The 20,337-nt window shown below is 38.5% G+C and overlaps 1 long non-coding RNA gene across 1 annotated transcript in view; it reads right to left on the bottom strand.

The window, feature by feature from the left end:
- Nucleotides 1-20,337, bottom strand: part of LOC308057058 — a 44,579-nt gene that overhangs the window by 3,902 nt on the left and 20,340 nt on the right. The window contains exon 1 of the long non-coding RNA XR_013925102.1: nucleotides 1-20,337. This exon is cut by the window's right edge and continues 20,340 nt beyond it. This is a non-coding gene — a long non-coding RNA (uncharacterized lncRNA).

Below are 20,337 nucleotides of genomic sequence, written 5' to 3' on the forward strand. Positions count from 1 at the left end.
TTCTTTACCTTATGATTTATACAAATTTTTTAAAGTGTTAGTCCTATTTTAATGTTCAAATAAAAAACACTTTTCTAAGCCAGCTCCTTTTAATACAGAAATTGTCATAACTGACTTGCTCTTTTGTCTTTTGGATAGTTCGTTACATGAATTTCCTATGACACACAAATACATGCAATGGAAACAGCAGAAATCATGGGTAGTATAGTTAACACTAACTAACGCAAGAACACAGAGAATAGGTGTTTGTGTCTCAGAGCAGTTCTAATCTTACAACTATTTTCTACTTTCCTCGGTCCCATATTTAATGCCCAGAGTAGCCTGGCAATGACTGTGCTGTTGTTAAATTTATATTTTCAACCCATAGACTCTTTAGATCTCTGAAACACTATCTTTCAACATGGAGACACTATCTTTCAAGATGTATGTGTTCATACAGAAATATTAAGACCCAATTTCTTTACACGTAGCGTGTAGGATCCTAAATATTGTTACAGGCATTGTGCACACATGGGATAAACTTCCATGTTTGGGGATCCAGAACTTCAAGTCTGGGATCCAGAAAGCTGTCCAAAAGCTGTAGTTACATGACTTAAGATGCAAGTATCTGCTGCCAACAAAGGGATTCCTTCCTCTGTCTCCATTTCTCAGTATTTCCATAGGAGCTGACTCTTTCCCTTGTGCCATGGCTAGTATCGCTGTGGCTCCACGGTAAGCTGGATCACTGGTCTGAACCAGCAGAAACTAACTCTTGGGAGAGGAAGAAAAGTGAGGTAATTGATCAGCCTTGACACTAAGGCTCATGAACCCTAGGGCTGGCATGAGAATGGAGACAGATGTGTGTGGGCCAAAGTAGGAGGCAAGGCAAAAAACGGTGATGGGATGAAGTTTGCAGAAAACCATACTCTGAAATGCTCTCTTCCTCCTTACGTGGAGTGGATGCCCTGAGCTGCTGTGCAGGATAATTTCAGGGATTATAATTGCACTCAGTTGCTGAGGTTGTTTTGCCATAAAACCGACACCAAGTCAAAGATAGATACAAGAAGCATCACCAAAGAAACAATTAAGCCAAAGAATAGAGAGAGTCTCCCAAACTCTCCCCAAAAAGAGATTTCTGATGCTGTATTTTTGCCAGGCATTACTATAGCAACTGATAAGAAAACTGGTGACAGCAAAATTTCCTTTCTTCTTCCACATGCTGGAGGCAGAGGATTAGTGGTTTTTTTCCCCTCTCTTCATGTTAGTGCCATATCAGATCTAATGCTGCAGGCTTTTGTTAAGTGAAGATGCTACCTCTGCTCCTGTTCTGATTATGAATGGTAGTTCAGGTAGGGACTGTAAAGGAAATATGACAAGAAGAAGAATGGTCCTTTACGAGACGGTCAAAGAATAGTGTATTTCAGTAAAGTGAAACGCTTACAGTAGATCACTGCATATTCTTAAATATGCATATTATGTATATGTAACATTGTTTTGCCAAGGAGACCCTACTCATTCTTATGCAGAAATAAAAAGAGGTTTGTGACAAGTTTATATGTAGGATGCAGTGAAAGAACCTGATCTGGTAGATAAAGAGATGTGGCTTTTGTGTTTCTGCTGTTATACTAATATTTACAAGTACGAATATATACTTTAATACTTAATACAGGTAGGATTGGATCTTTGTGGATTTATCGATTTTTGTGTTCAACATTTGTTGGTAGCTAAATACGATTTCAGAAGCTGTGTCTAATTTTGGAAGGTGTTCTTGATAAATGTCGGACAGGTAATTGTTTATCTGTGAAATTTTTTCCTTTTGATATATGTGCCTTCTCCCAAGTATCTGATTTTACCTCATATTTGAAGGACATTCTTTAACTCCAAGTTATATTTCTTTTTATTGCTCTCTGCTTCCAGCTCTTTCCTTCATCCTCATTTTTAATAGCTAGGCAACAGGAACAGATCTCTTTCTCATGGTGATCTATCTCTCTTCTCTCCTGTGACCAGGGAGGCTGGCTTTGAGGAAGATGGGGTAGGAGTGTTGCCCCATGTATTTTCCCTATCTTGTTCTTTCTGAACATGATTAACACTGGCATCTGTTACTGTCATTGACATACTCCTGAGGGTATGACTTTGATAGGTTTTTCCTTCTGATCCTTTCCTGAAGGACCTGGATACAGGGTGTGATGTGTTCAAGAATGCAAAACTCTGGCATTAGGAGCCCACTGGGATATAGCTATCACCTAGGAAATAAGCATGCTGTGTTTCCTGTTATGTTGTGATCTGTTGTGAGTCTTGTATGAGATTGGGTACTTTAGGAATTAGGAGGTATTTTTGTATCAGGGAGGGTTAGATCAATTTGAGCCGTATTGTAGCAAAAAGACAATGGGCAGGGAAGAAATATCACTTTAAAAATCTGTAAATCTTTTTCAGAAGGGTTTGGTTAAGGACTTCAATATTTGGCAACTAGAATAAAACACATTCTGTTATCTTCACTGAAGTTACTTTCTCCTGCCTAAGAAAAAAAAGCCATTCAGGATAAAACAAGACCAGAAAACAAACCACATTAGTTTTGAGGGGAAAAAATATATGTATGGGGGTGGGCTCAAGACTGTATATAGAAATAACTTTTTCTCATTTGTATGTTGGTACAATTGATGCCAACATTAATAAGTATACAAAAATGTTTATTATTGCTTCTTTGTTCTTACTAACCTTGGAAGGAAGTTAATTCTCCTTCAGAACGTATTATTTTCCTGCATTGCAGTGGGGGAACACACTATTCTTTATTTATGCAAAACCTCTTTTAATTTTAATCAAGTTTCACCAAAGTGTTTAACAACTTGATCTCTATCTTCAGCAAAAGCCAAAACTATTACTTCTTTCTAGCTGTTTCTCTTTCTTCTCAGAAACTGCCCTGCTACTGTGCTGAATTACTTTGAACTCATACACCAATAAAGTTTTTATGGTGTGTAAAATGTGGATTACGTAGGGATGGAATTAAAACTGGAAAGACTTGGCCCTTTGTGGCTTTTGTCTTTCATAGGATCACTATTAGCAAGTACTGCAACTGTTATCACACAGGAGTAACCACAGCAACATTATGTGAGTAACCAGGCAGCAGAAGGCACATTTTGACTGTTGCTGGTAACAGTGAGTGTACCAGAAAGAACAAAGTAGAACTGGTTTCCAGGCAGTGCATTTTTTTCTCTTTTCCTTCCCAAGAATGCCAGTATGTTACTTATTTAGTTATTTATTTTTACAAGCCTAACAAATACGATGTGGAATTTGGAGGGAAAATTAAAAAGGGAATGTCAAGGTACTAAATTTACAGGTAATTTTATTTAGCTTAGTTTAATCTCACTTGCAGCAAGTACAAGTATTACAATCAGTAGATGGTCTTGTATAGTTTCAGTTTGTCCTTGGGGAATTTGGCTTGTTTGGAGCACAAGCAGTGCTTGAAATTTTTAAAAACATATTTTAGGTCTAGCTAGCTTATATTTTAGGTCAGTGTTAGAATTTTCCAAGAGAACTGATTTGATGAATATTTTATTTAAATAGTGAAATTTATAACCGTGTTTGCCATATAAGAAATGCACATGTTAAAGCATGTTAATTGTTGCTGGTATAAATGGCTCTTTTCTTTTAAAATGTAATTTTTTTTTCTGTATTTTTGCAGCTTTGTTTATATAAAATGACTTTTAATGAACTTCAAATAAACAGTAAACTGTTATTACAGAATGACCACTTGCACGTACACATTACATGAGACCGTAGATACCTGTTCATTTCTACAACTGCTGAACTGTTTCTAGTGGCCTCGATTTAAATCTGAAGTGCTTCCAACAAATGTAAGTAAGGGCACTTCAGATGAAATTCTAAGCCCACAGCAGTCAATAAAAGTTTTGCAACTGATTTTTAATGAGGCAAGGCTTTGCTCTAAGAATTTACTGTAGCTAAATGAAGCCTGAATTTGATCTAGAAGAATTATGTAAGCAAGTCAAGTGGTTTGGAAAACCCTAGGGAAAGAAATCATGACACTAACGTTAAAAGAAGGTTGAACTCAGAAAAATTAGAATCTTTTTCTACCATCCTTCTCTTATTTCAGGACTATGAGACATCATAGAGAATAAGGAAAAGATCTCATTTTTTAAAAAAAAATGAGATTGATTTATGCTTTTTAAATATCCTGCTAAACTTGTAATTTCATCCCCTAATCAGACATATTTTTGGCAATCTAAAAGATGCAGTGAATTTATGAAATCTGGATGAGCTGGAGGTTATTAGGAGCAGGTCTCTGAATCTACAGCTGTGTTGAGTGATAACAATTAATTCCATTACATTATTTGTAACACCACTGCATTCAACGTAAAAGCCAACAGTCACAGCTTAGCTGTGATTCAGACCCAAACATCTCTTTGACATGTGTCCTATTTTTGCTTGGGTATTAACAGGTCTACATGTTTATTCAAAAATGGGTGAGTTTACTAATTTTGGTATTTAATCCACTAGAAAGAAGCGTACGGGGAAATTAGGCTCTATAAAATTTCTACTTCTTTTTCCTGCATTTAATAAATCTGGTGGAATATTACTGACAGGTGTCAAGGATTGGATGGTGGTAGCAGCTCTGTTGGAGTAGTCAAAGTCTGCCTGCACAGAAAAATAGTAGATAAAAAGCAACTGCAAGGCAAGTTTCTCTGCAGGTATGGGACCTCAGCAGGTCCATGGCAGTTAGATCTGCAATCCATGGGACCCAATCACAAATACTTTTTGGAAATTACCTCCCTGGCACATAGTGTGGATGTCAGGTTCCTAGCAATTTTTCTCTAAAAGCCATTCTGTTCAGTCTTATCACTTCTTGTGCCTTAAACTAAAGGTCCTCACCTTTCTGAGAAACAAAAAGAACTTGAAATCAGCTTTGCCTTTTTGCTTATTTAAAGGGATGGCTTGGTTTTGAAAGTAGAGCCTGTGCTGTGTGTCTGCTTCTGGCTTTGACGGGAAGTTAGAATCAGAGAATCAGAATGATTTGGGTTGGAAAGTTACAAACCCCATGCCACAGACAGGGACAGCTTCCACTAGACCAGGTTGCTCAAAGTCCCATCCAACCTTTGATGGCCTTGAACATTTCCAGGAATGGGGCATTACAACTTTCTGGGTAACCTGTTCCACTGCCTCATCACCCTCACAGTAAAGAAGTTTTTCCTTATATCTAAGCTAAATCTACCCTATTTCAGTTTAAAACCATCACCCCTTGCTCTATTGCTACACTCCCTGATAGAGTGCCTTCTTATCTTTCTGGTAGGCAGCCTTTAAGTACTGCAAGGCTGCTATAGTACCTCCCCAGAGCCTCCCTTCTCTAAGCTAAACAACCCCAATTATCTCAGCCTGTTCTCATACAAGGGGTGCTCCAGCTCCCTGATCACCATGGCCATTCTCTGAACCTGGTAAATCAGGTCCATATCCTTCTTAGGCTGGACATGTCAGAGCTAAATGCAGTACTCCAGGTGGGGTCTCACGAGAGCAGAGTAGAGGGGGAGAATCACTTCCCTTGACCTTCTGGCCACACTTCTGATGCAGCCCAAGACACAAATGACTTTCTGGGCTGCTAGCACACATTGCTGGCTCATATTCAGGTTTTGGTCCACCAATACGCCTAAGGCTTTCTGTTTAGGGCTGGTCTCAGGCTCTCAATCCACTCATTGCTCAGTCTGTATCTATGTTTTAGATTGCCCTGACCCAGATGCAGGACCTTATGGTTGGCCTTGTTGAATTTCATGAGATTCATGTGGATCCATCTCTAGCTTGTCAAGGTCCCTCTGGATGGTATCCCTTCCCTCTACCACCCCACTTAGCTTAGTGTCATCCACAAACTTGCTGAGGATGCACTCAATCCCACTGTCCATGTCTCCAACAAAGATGTTGAATAATATTGGTCCCAGTATGGGGCCCTGAGGGACCTCACTCATCTCCATCTGGATGTTGAGCTGTTGATCACAACTCTTCAGTTGCAACCATCCACCCAATTCTTTATCCAGCAAGTGGTCTACCAGTCAAATTCATATCTATTTTAGGGACAAGGGTGTTGTGCAGGACAATATCTAATGCTCTGCACAAGTCCAGGTAGATAAAGTCAGTTGCTCTTCCCTTATCCACCAATGCTGTAACCCCATCATAGAAGGCCACCAGATTTGTCAGGCACAACTTGCTCTTTGTGAAGTCATGTTGGCTGTCATCAGTCACCTCCTTATTTTCCATGTGCCTCAGCATAATTTCCAGGAAGGTCTGCTCCATGATCTTGCCAGGAACAGAGGTGACTGGCCTGTAGTTCCCTGGGTCTTCCTGTTTCCCCTTTTCAAAAATGGGGTTTATGTTTCCCTTTTGCCAGTCACTGGGAACTTCACCAGTCTCCCATGATTTTTCAATTATGATGGAGAGTGGCTTAGCAGCTTCATCTGCCTGTTCCCTCAGGACCCTTGAATGCGTCTTAATAGGTCCCATGGACTTGTGCACATGCAGGTTGCTTAGATGGTCTCAAACCCAATCTTCTCCTACAGTGGGTGGTACTCATTCTTCCAGTCCTTTCCTTTGGATTCTGTGGGTGGTGTGGCTGGAGCACTTGCAGGTGAAGACCAAAACAAAAAAGTTGAGTACCTCAGCCTTCTCCGTGCTGGTTGTAGCCAGGTCTCCTGTTTCACTCACCAGAGGGTACAGTTTATTTCATATTCCTTAGTTGCCCTACCTGAAGAAGCCCTTGTTATTTCTCATGTCCCTAGCCAGATTCAGCTCCAGCTGTGCCTTGGCTTTTCTCATGCCCCTCCCTGCATTCTCAGGACATGCCTCTATAATCACCCCAGGATATATATCCCTGTCTCCACTGCCTATTCTTTTTGGTTTTGTGTTTTAGTTTGGCTAAGAGGTCTGGAATTAACCAAGCTAGTGTCCTGCCTCCCATGCCTGACTTCTGGCACATTGGGATTCAGAACTCTTGTGCCCTAAGAAAAATGTCTTCAAATATCTCCCAGCTCTTGTTTGCTCCTTTGACTCTGAGAGCAGTTTCCCAAGGGATCCCATGCACTAGCACCCTAAACAGCTGAAAGTTTGCCTTTCTGAGGTTTAGGGCCCTGGCTCTAATTTTTGCCCATCCTGTACCCCTCAAGATTGAGAATTCCACCAGGACATGATCCCTGCAGCCCAAACTACCTCCAGTCTTGCCCTCTTTGTTAAGTTCTTCCACATTAGTGAGCAACAGGTCCAGCAATGCCTATCCTCTGCTCAGGCTCTCCTATCACCTGTACTAGAAAATTTTCATCAACGCACTCCAGTAGTTTCCTGAACTGCTTGCAGCTTGCTGTGCCATTTTTCCAGCAGATATCTGGGTGGTTGAAGTCTTCTATCAGGCTCAGGGCCTGTGAGCATGATGCTTCCTGCAGCTGAAGAAGGAACTCTTCATCAATGCCCTCTTCTCATTTTGGCAGCCTGTAGTAGACTCCAACAGCAAAGTTTCCTTCATTGGTCTGGTCTCTAATTTTCATTCACAAGTTCTTGACCTGCATATTGCTGTTTTTCAAAGACAGCTCCATGCACTCAATCCCATTTTTGACATAGAAGGCAACTACCCCATCTTTCTGTCCTTACATTGTTTTTCATGAGGAAGATTTACAATGATTTCTTTCGGTATGTAGAAACTACTAGTGAAGAGGAGCTAGCCTAAGTTGTTACTGTTTTCGCCACACTTCCCAGTCTTACTCTCCCTCTCCTGACACAAGCAGCTGATTCTCCTATAGCTGCAGTACGCCGTTCCTGCTCCTTTGAACTTAATCTGATGGGACAAGAATGGACGTCAGACTTCCACAATGAGTTTGTTATTGCCTCTGTAACATCAAATTATAACCTGTACTGACTCTGCCCGGTTATTATTAAGCTTAAAAAAAGGAAGGCAAAATAAATTGCTGATGCTTCCAAAATCTGTAATTTGTTTCATCAGTGAGTAATGTGATATGCTTGCTCTCTATAGCCTCACAGATAAGAGAGTCTATGCTCCTACTCTTCAACTGATCAAGCTTATAGGGTGGGTAGAGATATGGAAGACTGGGATTTAAATGTATGAATAAGAAAAAAAATGTTAATTTCCCCTTTATAAAGCCTCATAAAACAATTTTCTGAAAGGAATATTTTCTGTGCTCTTCTTTGCAAGGAAGAAGGGCTGCTGTATTTTTCTGTTTTACATCTGGTTTTATGCTATACTTTTCCCTATCCTGAGTTAACCACCTTTAAGGTTATAAGGGACTTTATACACAAGCTCACACCATCATTTCATCTTGTGCCATTAATGCAGTGGTTTATTTTTTGCAGTGAAAACAGGCATCCTCTATTTATTAAACTGGGAACAATGTATTCAAGAAACTGTTTGACAGCCTTTATAGCTAACAGCATCAACTGCAATAAAGGAAAGCTGGTTCTGAGGCTAAATAACCCATTGCCAACAATATGTAAAAGCAAATGCTCTTATTTTTGTAGGAATTTGCATTCAAATCATATAACAATATATTTAAACAAGAATTGCCAGACTATGAATATAGGGCATTAATAACTGAGGGACATTTTCCTTTCTTTTCTTTTCCTTCCTCTAATCTTTATAATCTGTGTGCATCAAAAAATAAAGAAACAAAGAAAAAACTTATCACTGGTGAAGTTTTCAGTTATTTTGGTTTAAATTTCTGAAAGTTTTATTTTTAATAAAGCCACAGGCATCCATTACAAGAGGCTCTTAAATATTTTTAGAGCATAGTTGAAGGTGTTTGAAATTCTCTGTGACTAGTAGTAAAGTTATATTATCATTAACCAGGTTATTCTTCATTGCAATTTGCACTGGCTAGAAAAAAAACATTGCTGTATTTTGTTAATAAAATGCTTGCTATGGGAAAATGCAGTTAGTAACAAAGTTAGTACAACAACTGATGTGAAATGACATTAGTTAATAAGACTCACACTGTCCATGTGAAGTCATTGAGAGTATGTGCCTCTGAGAGGGTAGCTGGCCTCTGAGGTACAGTGGTTTCCTTTATACTGACTGTCTTTTGTGTCATTCCAGGCATTCCCAATAGCAGAATTTGTTCAGAAAAAATTGTCATCATGTTTTGTAAACTGACGGGAAAAGCTTGTCCTACATGACTGTGACTCCACTCCTGCATGCATGCATGAACAAGTATATCTGCAGATATGAGCGGTCCCTCTCCTCTGAAAAGCAGTACGGGAAGATTTTGATCAGATCAAAATTTCCATTTGTGAAGTATTAAAGAACCAGTCTAAGTATTCATTGATCTGAATGGACCGTCACTTGCAAGAGAAACATATGGGCCTAAATGTTTGGACATGTGCAAGTTCAACATAGATGTATATGGATGGACATAGCTGTAAATACATTCCGGTGCTTATTTTTCTGCACAGGAAAAAAAATTAGGTTCCTTCTGGTACTGAAACTGTATTTAATATCTGTCTGGTTTTTTTGTTTGGTTTTTTTTTTTTTTTTTAAAGCCTTCCTTAGCAAAATGACTCTACTAGTTTTATTAGTATCAGAACCAGTCCCTTTATTTCTTGTGTTTCTAGGATTGCGATAAAGCTAAAAGCACTGATACAGCTTTATAGCAATATGACTCCACTCTGCTTCAAGTGCAAGGAAAAAAAGTCCATTTTGGCTGCTTGCTGTAACAAAAGGCTTCTTTCAAATCTCTGACCAGGTGTGTTTTTTTCTCTCCCTTCTTCTCCTACAAATCAAGAGCCAGTTAATATATATTTTTGTCTCATTCCAGTTTGATTGCTTTGAGGTTGTGCACTGACAGAAGCTATGAATCTTTCAAGTTTTATTTCAGTATTTTATGTCATTAATCATTCTGAATCTATGTCGATATTTCTTTCCTTGGGGGTTAAGGATCGATTCTCTACCACCCCTGCAGCTCCCTAAGAAGGTATATACTTCTTCTTTTCTCTTTTTTCAGCCCATCTAACTGCATTTAGGTTGTTACTCTTACCTTTCTCTTAAAAGGGATTTTTCTTGATGACATGTGGCCAAAGAGTTTACTAGACAATACCTTGCTGGTTATTTACCACAGCAATACAGATTAATCAAATAGCCCATAAGAATCAGCTTTTACAATGGTATGGATCTAATACATTTTACTTAAGAGTTGTAGTTCCTTCTTGTCATGTAACTGTAATTTGATCAATGTCCACAGTTAACCATCTTACCTATATGGAAGCCTTTTTCATTTGATGCGTTACTGCAAATGCCTTCCAAGTTATATAGGCAAGTATGTAATGTAAACTCTCATTGCACCTACCTAGACACAAAGTATATGCAAAAGCCCCCTGGGACAAGGGGACCCACGAGCAACACAGGTTGTGTTGATTGTTATGGGTGTAGATGGTGGGCTGGAGGCTGGCTGTTCTTGCCTTGGCTGCAGAGAGATATCAACCCAATCTTTTGCTCTAAGCACAGAGGGCAAGAGTTTCTAAGACTCTTCCATAGAGCTGGGACTGTTTAACCTGGAGAAGAGAAAGCTTGGAGGCGGGGTGCGGAGTTGTGTCTTATCAATGTATATAAATCTCTGAAGAGAGGGTGTCAAGAAGATGCAGCCAAGCTCTTTCCAGTGGTGCCCAGTGACAGGGCCAGAGGCTGTGGGCACAGTTTGAATATCAAGAAACACTTTTTTGCTGTGAGGGTGACTAAGTACTGGCACAGGTTGCCCAGGGAGGTGGTAGAGTCTGTGTCCTTGGAGATACTAAAAAGTTGACTGAATGTGGTCCTAGGCAGCCTGCTCTAGATATCCCTGCTTGAGCAGAAGTTGGACCAGATGATGTCCAGAGGCCCCTTCCAACCTCAGCCTCTGATTCTTTGAATTCACTCTACGATTTATAAATCATTAGGAAAATCCGCTTTGGAGGCTGATCAACTCACATGTTTGTCTTTCAGTACAGTGATAAATATAATTCACCATTCAGGGTAGCCTATTTTGTTGACTTTTGATGTGTGAAATGTCAAGACCCCATAAGTGTCTCTGTTGATTCATGATAGCCAGTCTCCCAAATGATTTAGGAATTCCAGCAGGCAATCTGGTGAACATACGTACCAAGTATGCAGGTGCTTTCAGCAGTCACAGAGACTCTTTATGGCTTTGAGTGTAATGTTGAATAAAAATATGACTGTGGTAAGTCTATCCTCAGTGTCACTCAACATGTGAGAGGGATGCTTTGAGCCAAAGGCAGAATGGGAAAAACTGGGCTGCAGGTCTTCAGACCACTCAGTTTAACTGAGAGGCTCCTTGGGGTTGCTTACTCCAGAACAATTTTAAATCAAAACAGATTATAATAGCATGAATTATCATTTTACTTCAGCAATTACTTTGAGATAATCTCAGCCAGACCACACAGCAATGAAACTACAGAGCTAGAGGTCTGCTTTGCCTTCTGTTTCTTTTTTGGGACTAAAAGCATCTTGCAATAGGAGTGGAAATCAAGCAGCATCCTTAACTGTGCTAGTACAATGCAGCTGTTTACTGTTCAGGCATTCTCTCCTCTTCTTTTCTTGAAAAAACATTGCTTTACACTTTGCTGTAAAACTTTAACTTGGTTAAATGTTATCTTTATGGCTAGTTGAAACAAAATACAAAGAAAGCAGAGTGAATAGTCTTGATTAGAATAGGAGTCCCTATGGCCTCTGCTACAGTTTGATGTTACAGATATTTATGGTTTGCGTAAGCACGCACATTTAATGCCATATTTTAAATAAAATGCTCCCGTGGTATTGATAGGGATATGGCTGACTTTTATGAGTAGACACAGGGTGGTTATGCTTGCTGGAATCAGTTAATACTTTTGTCTAGATAGTATTGTAGGTCTTAAACGCTTTTCTTGCAATTCAGGCTACTCATCCAAGACTCCTGTCTCTTCCCCACACATTCTTCTTTCAAAAATTATTTTAGAGTTAGAGAGTGACACCTGAGTGATTATTTAGCTGTGCCTCTGTGATTTATTATTATGATAAATAATTTCCTTGCATATTGGAAGATATTTTAAAAATGGGAGCCAGTAGCCTGTATGAGACCTAGGACAGGAGAAAAAGTGTGTCTGCTGACACTATTCCCCATCTTGGGCAGGGAAGTCCCTCCAGAAAGCCTAGAGATTCCTCAGAGCTGGAATCCCTCCTGAGAACTTTTTGTCTTCTCAAGAACTGTTTTTTTTTCTTTAATACCAAGAATTCAAATGTGACCTAAATAATGTTTTGGAGATAGAATGAAAATGGAAAAGGGTAAGAGTTGTCAAAAGACATGAAGAGAAATTCTCTTCCACCTCTGCCTCAGTCCTGCAAATTACTCCTCATACAAAATAAAGGTTCACAAATTCAAATAAATCTTCTTTCCCTCTCCAGTTGTTCCTTGCTGTCCTTCAGACTCTGGACGAGCTCCTTACACAGTCATCTTGATGTTGTCAGCTATAAGGAACAACAGCTAAAATTTGTAAAGCCTAGAAATTGTTCCATGAAGAAAATCTATACTGGTATGTTCTTCTGACTTCAGTCATTGTTGATCCAGGAGCTCATGGGTTTTTAGTGCAAACTTTAAGAGGATGACAGCCCTTATTGGTATTATCTTAGCAAAGTCTTCGAGAACTTTCTGAGCAAATGTATTCTTACATCCTTAACTTTGGTGACTATATAATTGTCCGTGTTTGATACCTAAGGACTTGAAATCACAAAAATAATGAGAATCAAAGGTGACAGATGCTCTCAGAAGTTTCTTAACAAAAAGAACCAGAGTCAGAAGAAAAGTAGTAAGTTAAAGCAGTTTTTGCTAAAAGTTAGTCACGGGTGAAAGACAACGAATAAATACCGCAATAACAATTTATATTTGATTATAAATCCATGTGGAAGATTGTATATAAATTCAGCATCGAAATGCATAGCAGATACAGGTATTTTATTAATTTACACCAGATCATGAAGTTCTTTGTATTGTGTTAGAGGCATTGCATATAACAGTAATGCTATTGTGAAATGCCCTGAAATGTAAAGCCTGTCAAACGAATTATTCTAGTTGGACAAAATATCAATGTAAGAGAGTAAATAAGTCTAATTTCTATCTTGAATCTTATAGGAACATTTTGTTTCTGCTGGGCTGGTCAGTTGAGACAAACATTGTTCTGATAGGTTGACTATGATTGCTTGTTACTCCGTATCATACCTAACCTTCTGATCATATTTTATTTGCATGAAAAAACAAGCCCATATGGAATTCAAAATGAACACACTTTGGGGATAAAGTGCAACATTTGGAGTTTAGGGTGGTACAGCTTAATTCTTTTTGTTCCTTGCAGCTGAAAGTGCAATGACTTTGAAACTCTGCTAAGGTATCAATGGGAAATGATATAACCAAAACATGATGAGTATGGGAAAAAAAGCAAAAAAGCGTGATACTTCTACTCAGGTGAACAATGGGGAATAGCTGGTTAAATAAACACTAGTAATAATGCCTGCCTATCTGAAAAATAACATCATACCTGAAGCAAATATATCATGGTACTGTCTTCCCCAGGATCTTAAGAGACCTGCATCTCTGGTATATCTATCATTACGCTCATGTTTTAGCAGCTATGTAAACCTATTGCCAACAAGGATTATGCTGAAAGATATTTTTGGTCAGAACACTTGCGTGGAGTATCTGATGCATGCAAAAAATCCTCTCATCTTGGTTGTCATTTCGTTAAAATTGTAACCTGATTTGAACAGAAGCAATGCATTTAACATTTATATAAACAGAAGACGCACTGGACAGTATCTGAAAACAGGTTTTCTATTAGATATATCCTTTATCAATTTTAGTCACTGGAAGAACGTAATATGAGTTAAGTGAAGGCATATAACAGATAAGTGTTTCCAGTGATTCTTTACAAACCTTTGAATAAACTGTTTAATTCACAAGCTGTATATAGAAAAATAAATCATGTGCAGAGTTTTTGTGTGTCTGAAGTATTTCAGCCACGATGGAAATATTTAAACAAAAATCCCCAAACTTAATTTTCCAAATTACTAGGGCAGCAACATGTGATACAGCAGCATATTTATTATTTTACAGATCACAACTATTTAATATGATTTTTTCATAAGTAAAAGGTGATATAATCATTGAACTGAGTTCTCAGAAGTAGGTTATACTATGTTGCTTGTTTTCAGGAATTTTCTAACTAGATCAAATTATTGGAATCTGCAAACATATTTCAAACAAAATTGGGAGTTATAAATGTGTTGTTATTGCAGGAGGATTTACACAATACTGAATCCTGAGGGGAGACAAATGTCTGTGTCAAGTACAGATGAAGATTCTGCATCTGCAAATTTGTTTAAAATTGATTTTTAATTACATTGGAGAAATTAAAATATTACGATAGCAGGTCTTTGTGGTGTCCCAGTTCTTACAGTAGGAAAGGGAGGCCAGGCAAAAATACAGAAGCCTTTTTTAACCTGGTCCACAGCCCTTTTTCCTAGAGCTGAGAGTCTTCTTTTTGAAGTGTTAATGGCAGAAATGAAAGAAAAATACACCAACCATAATTCTTGCCAAATGATTACATTGTCCTAAATGTCTAATGTCATTTACCTGCATGAAGCTTCTGCTGGTGTTGTTTTTTCCATCTATAAGTCTTTTACAGGAAAAAATATTTGATATTAAGACATGATTGCTGTTCTGGCATATCCTAAATATAGCAGAGTCAAATAACCTATACATCTTGCTCATTTCTTTCATTCTTTTCACTTAACTGATTGTGTAGCTCTTTGCTCAACTATCATCCAATACATGGATCTTGGCAGAGTCATTTCTAGTCTCTGCTGGCAGTGCTTAAGTTTCTCTCCTTCTGAATTTCCTATCTCAGGATTGTTTCTTGTCCCTTTCTGGATGCTTTCTGGAGCAGGAATCTCATACTGAATTTACCTTGGGACGGCATGATGAGACAGCCAAAAGAGTGGGAAGGAAAACCATTTAGTGCTAATGAAATGAAAGCAGTGAGGGGGGAGATAAATAAATCAAAAATATACTCTCTTGAATTTCATTAGTTTCTTTATCTCTGTTCGGTAGGATTTGCAAAAATAAAAGCAAAAGCAAGGCAATGCAAAACACCAAGAAAAGCAAAGGGAAAAAAGGAAAAGGGTAAAAGGAAAAGAAGCCTCCTTTAGTAGATTATTAGGCAAATTACCTCTAGTAGAGTATTACCACTAGGTGAAGTTGTTGCAGAACTGTCTTAGTAAGCTGATCAGTATGAACATACTGGACATTATTAGTAGTGTTTACTTTTTTCTCCTATGAGGGGAGGCACTCTTCTTCATCCCTTCAGTGGCGTGTGACTTTATCCATTTACTGGGAAGCACTTTGGAGACAGAATTCTGAGAGGCACGCTGATTTTTAACTCATGCTGTGACAGGGTTGACCTTCTCAGTTTTGTTTGTGGTGGAGTTTGCTCTTATGCAGACCCAGGAGAGGTACCTAACAACCACAGGAGAAGTGTATTGTTTCTGAAGCATCCAGCCATCTCTGCAGCTAGTGCTAGCCCTTTTGGGACTTCCTCATGTTATATTTCTGCATAGTTGGCAGGAATTAACAGGAATGTCTGTTTGGGAGAGAACTTTGGAATTCTTTGCCTAATTCTGTTGCATATGTAATTTTTTTGTAAGAACCCTTTCCATGTTGATTTGTACAGTACACTGTTGCTTTACAGTAGTCTCATCAAAGCAAAGGTGTGCTTTCCACAGCTGTAGCCCAATACTGAATCTTCCAGAAACTGCTGCTCTCTGTGATTTCTATGAAGCTGTAACAAAACCAATTTATAGGTCAAAGATGACAGGAAACAAAACAAAATGCAGAGCTCTGACACTCAGCCAGAGGCAAGAAAGGTTAAATGCTCGTGTCATGTGAGATCTGTAAAGTAAGCTCACAACTGTTTCTAAATAAGCAGCTGCTGGGCAATTGGTTCAGCTCTGAGATGGGGTGCTGGCATCTCACATGGAGGCTGTTTTGGCTGCTCTCTTTCCAGGACCCCACTGCTAGGGAAATTGACATGACACTTCTTGCTCCTTTGTGTACATTTTTCTCTTCTTTCAAATGGTTACTAAGTATAGGGAAACAATATCTGGTGAGAAGGAATAAAAAGCAAGAAGTAATACATTTTCCAGTTCTTTGCTAGGAGAAGGTGCCTGTGGTCATACATTTGTGCATCACACAGAAAAATGGTAATGCTCTGCCTTCTGGCTTTTTAAATAGTAAAAATGAAAAAATGAACAATATGCATACGTAAACCAGTGTGACTGAAGACTCAGCCCATAAAGTGTAGACAAACTGCAAGCCAATGATGGCAGGACTTCATGACTTCAGCAGTTTGTGTCCATCCAGATATGAGTGTAAACATGCGTGGAACCAGCAGGTCTTTACTGAATCTGTGTGCTTAGGCTACAGGAGAGACATATTTGCTTAAGCACCGCAGTAAAACCTGTGGCAGTGGGAGAAGAGATGCATCCGTTTCTGAGCTATACTCAGCCTTTTGAATTTGTGGCACTGTGGTTCACAGAACTAGGGAGGGGAAACATGGACAAATTAATTTGAAATAATTTAAGAAGAGAATTATATGTGCATAGGCACTATAAGGCTTATTTGCCATGTGCTAGCAGTACTTCATAAGGAAATTAATGTCTATATCTGTATCACATGTATTAGGAAATAACCCCCACCAAACAGGCTGTTCTGTACCAGTGTCTTGCCTTATCACTGCTTTTGCTAGAAGGCTTTTTTCTGTTTGGTTGTTTTTTCAAACAGGTTAGTAACAAGACTGTTCAAATCAAACTCAGAGCACAATTTTAAGAATGCATCTTTTTGCTACCCCATAAACAACAGAATTAATTTTGTTTCCTTTGTGTTCAGAATAATTCTACGTTTATGGGTTAAAGCCATGTGTAGATTCTACATTGTCTTAGGGTTTAAGATATTTAAGATACAGAATTAATGTAATCCATTATGTGCTTGTGGCAATCTCCACAGTTTATATGGAAGAGGGAAACATCAGATGATACCAAATGCTTTGTAACTGTCGTGATTTCCATCCCCTCTCTCTTCTGTTCTGATTCATTACAATCTGTGCGCTCCTTCTAATGCTGAACATTCCTACTCATGATTAAGCTGTCTACAGTTAGACTTTTCTGTCACTCCTTTTCCACTCTAAACAGGTGTGAAACCAAGGTTATGTATGTCAGTCTTATTCTTAGCCTACCCTAGATGAATGACTTGTACTTAACTGGTGATTTTCACATAGCCCATGACAGCTATGCTGTTGCTACTGGGCACCTGGGCTTATATAGAAAGAAAACACATCACTTTGTCTAGGCATAACCCAATAATTAATGTCTAACATCACAACTGAAATGCAAAACTGTATGAAATAGGTCTGAAACTATGTTTATAAATAGTTATGGCAGTGGATTGCTAGATACAACAAATCTGTACACCATACAGTATCTAAAGGCAGCCAGCTACTGCAAGTATTAAAGTGTATTGTTAGTGTGCCATAAACAATTAAAACTGTGACACCACTAAATGTGAAAATTAAGAGTGATCGTCATTTTGCATGCACATAAAGTGTGTTCTCTTTGTAAGAAATGTCAGTTTCTCACATACACACATTTTAGCCCTAGGAAATTAGGTTTAATTCCTATTTTATCTGCTTGTACCAGTAACACAGGTTCTGGTGATCATATTAGTTTCCCACCTACAATTTGCAATTTGATTGCTTCCTAATTATGTCTTTACCAAAATCTGTGCATAATTTTGTAGTGTTTAAGTCCAAAAGCAACCATCAGCTTATACAGAACACATATGTAAGCAGATTGCTCAGGTCAAATTCAGGCAGCCCCAGAGATGCTCCACACAGTACTGAACCCATTGGCTTGGGCTTGGCTAAGCATGTATTGAAGAAGGGTGCCCAGTCCTGATCTTCTGAAGTCACTGCTATGCTTGGAGATATATCTGTCTCATCAGCCTATATTTTTAGTGACTATCTGTTTTGAATCGGTCCTGCTTTCAGTCACTGTGCTACCTGAGAACATCTTCTCACTCTGGCTGGATGCACCCTGGCCTCATTGAATCCATGTGTCAATGAAAGCTTTCCCCTGCACAGGAAGGATCCTTCCAGTGGCAGGAATGGCCTGCACAGTCAGGAGACCAGGACTGAAAGTGGCCCCAGATTTTTCCCTTCCACAGGGTTTAGACAGAGTTGCTAGATGTACTACAGCTACTACTGTCACTGGAATTGGGAATAAGAAAACTTCTTAACGCTAATGTAGCATTAAGAGGCAGGCATTCCTTTATTGCAGTGCTGGATGCATGGGGGATCATTCCACCTAACATGTGTGCCGTATGTTTTATTTAAACAAAATTAAATAGTCCACATTTATGTTTATGCATTACATTTCTTGGAAAAAACATACATATTAACTCAACAGGTGATACTATATTAATTAAGCATTGCACGTGTTCCTTACAGGTATCTGAGTCTTCTAAGGGGCCTCAAACAATAGTTGACCCTATAGTTACAGCTGACCGATCATTGAACCTTAATTTAGTTTCCTTATACGGAGAGCCCAAGGAGAGTCCAAGTTTCTTTCATTGGTTACTTAATCAATGGTCTCCCAGTGATCATAATTTTAAAGTGACTTTTTCCCTTTTAACATAAAATTACATAACCAGGGTCAGTTAACAATCTCTCCATAGTGATTACCCTATGATGGTAACACTACTACTGCTGCTGCTGCTACTACTACTACTACAACTTTGTTGTTATTATTATTATTATTACTACTACTACTACTGTTATTATTATTATTATCATTATTAGTATTAGTATATAATTATTGTTGTTGTTTTCTTTATTGTTGTCATTGTTATTATAGCTAAATAGCCTACTTGGTGAGCACAACTGTGTGAAAGAGCTTCTACATTGTAACCAGCTAACTGATCTATTAATTTTTTGAGAATTTGAACAGTGCAAGCTCTTTAATCACATAATCATACAGTGGTTTGGGTTGGAAGGGACCTTAAAGACCACCTAGTTCCAACCCCCCAGCTGTGGGCAGGGACACTTTCTACTGGACCAAGCTGCTCAAAGCTCCATCCAACCTGGCCTGGAACACTTCCAGGGATGGCACCTCCACAACTTTCTGAGTAACCTGTTCCAGTGTCTCACCACCTTCACAGCAAAGAATTTCTTCCTAATATCTAATCTAAATCTACAGTCTTTCAATTTAAAACCATTACCCCTTTCTTCTTCAGCTACAGGTCCCACTAAAAAGTTTGTCCCCTCAAAGTGGTATAAGGCTTTTTCTTCATTCTTATGGACCTTCTACACGATTTCCAGTTTTTTAGTATATCTTTTTTTAAAAAAAAAGCATTAAAAAATCTCTGCAGAACTCCAAGCTTGACATTTTAATGTCATGTAGAGAAATAAAAAACATTCTGCTACTTCCGTATCCTGTAGCTATTAATACAGCAAAGGACTACACTGGCTTTTTTAGCTATACCATTGCAAAATAATCTTTTAATTTGTGAATTTCCCTCTCAGTTCGGAATAGCTTTTTATTATACCTGTATCTTTACACAAATTCATATCAAAATGCTTTTTATTGCAATTAGTCCAGCTTAAAAAAACAAATCACATTACTCTGCCTTCATGTCAGCAGAAATATGCCTAGCAGAATGCAAATGTTTGTGCCAGATGATCTTGTTCTGTGCATCCTAAATACCAGCATGCCCCAAGCACTCTTCTAATCCTAGAGACATCACTTCAAATAGTCCTGTTGGTCAGAATATATGAAACAAATTTTCCAAAGATACACTTTTTTATTTCCCCTTGTATGTTAGTATAGAAATAAAAATTGCAAAAAGCCCGAGTGCTTCTGCTGAGAATTAATCTCAGAATCTTTAATTCTATCAACTCTCATTAAGTAATGTCAAATGCAACATGCTTTATACAAGCATTGCAAATACTTTTGTTGGAAACAGAGACTACCCAGAATATAATGTGAACCATAGTTACTGTTGAAAGTTTTTAAGGAAACTCCAGATTTGAATGCAAGTTTACATTTAATGAACAGTCTAGCATATAACAATTTATTCATTGTCTGGTGTGCTATCAGAGCTAGTAAAAAATGTATTCCATGTCATGCAAGCTCTCTGCACCCCTTGAGAAAGCATGTATTTCTCTCAAAAGCTCATGTTGTTCCAGCATCAAAAGCCATACCATCTAAATACAGTCACTCTCTGAATTTTTCCTTCT

The sequence above is a fragment of the Falco punctatus genome (assembly GCF_963210335.1).
Source record: "Falco punctatus genome assembly, chromosome: Z".
Classification (NCBI taxonomy): domain Eukaryota; kingdom Metazoa; phylum Chordata; class Aves; order Falconiformes; family Falconidae; genus Falco; species Falco punctatus.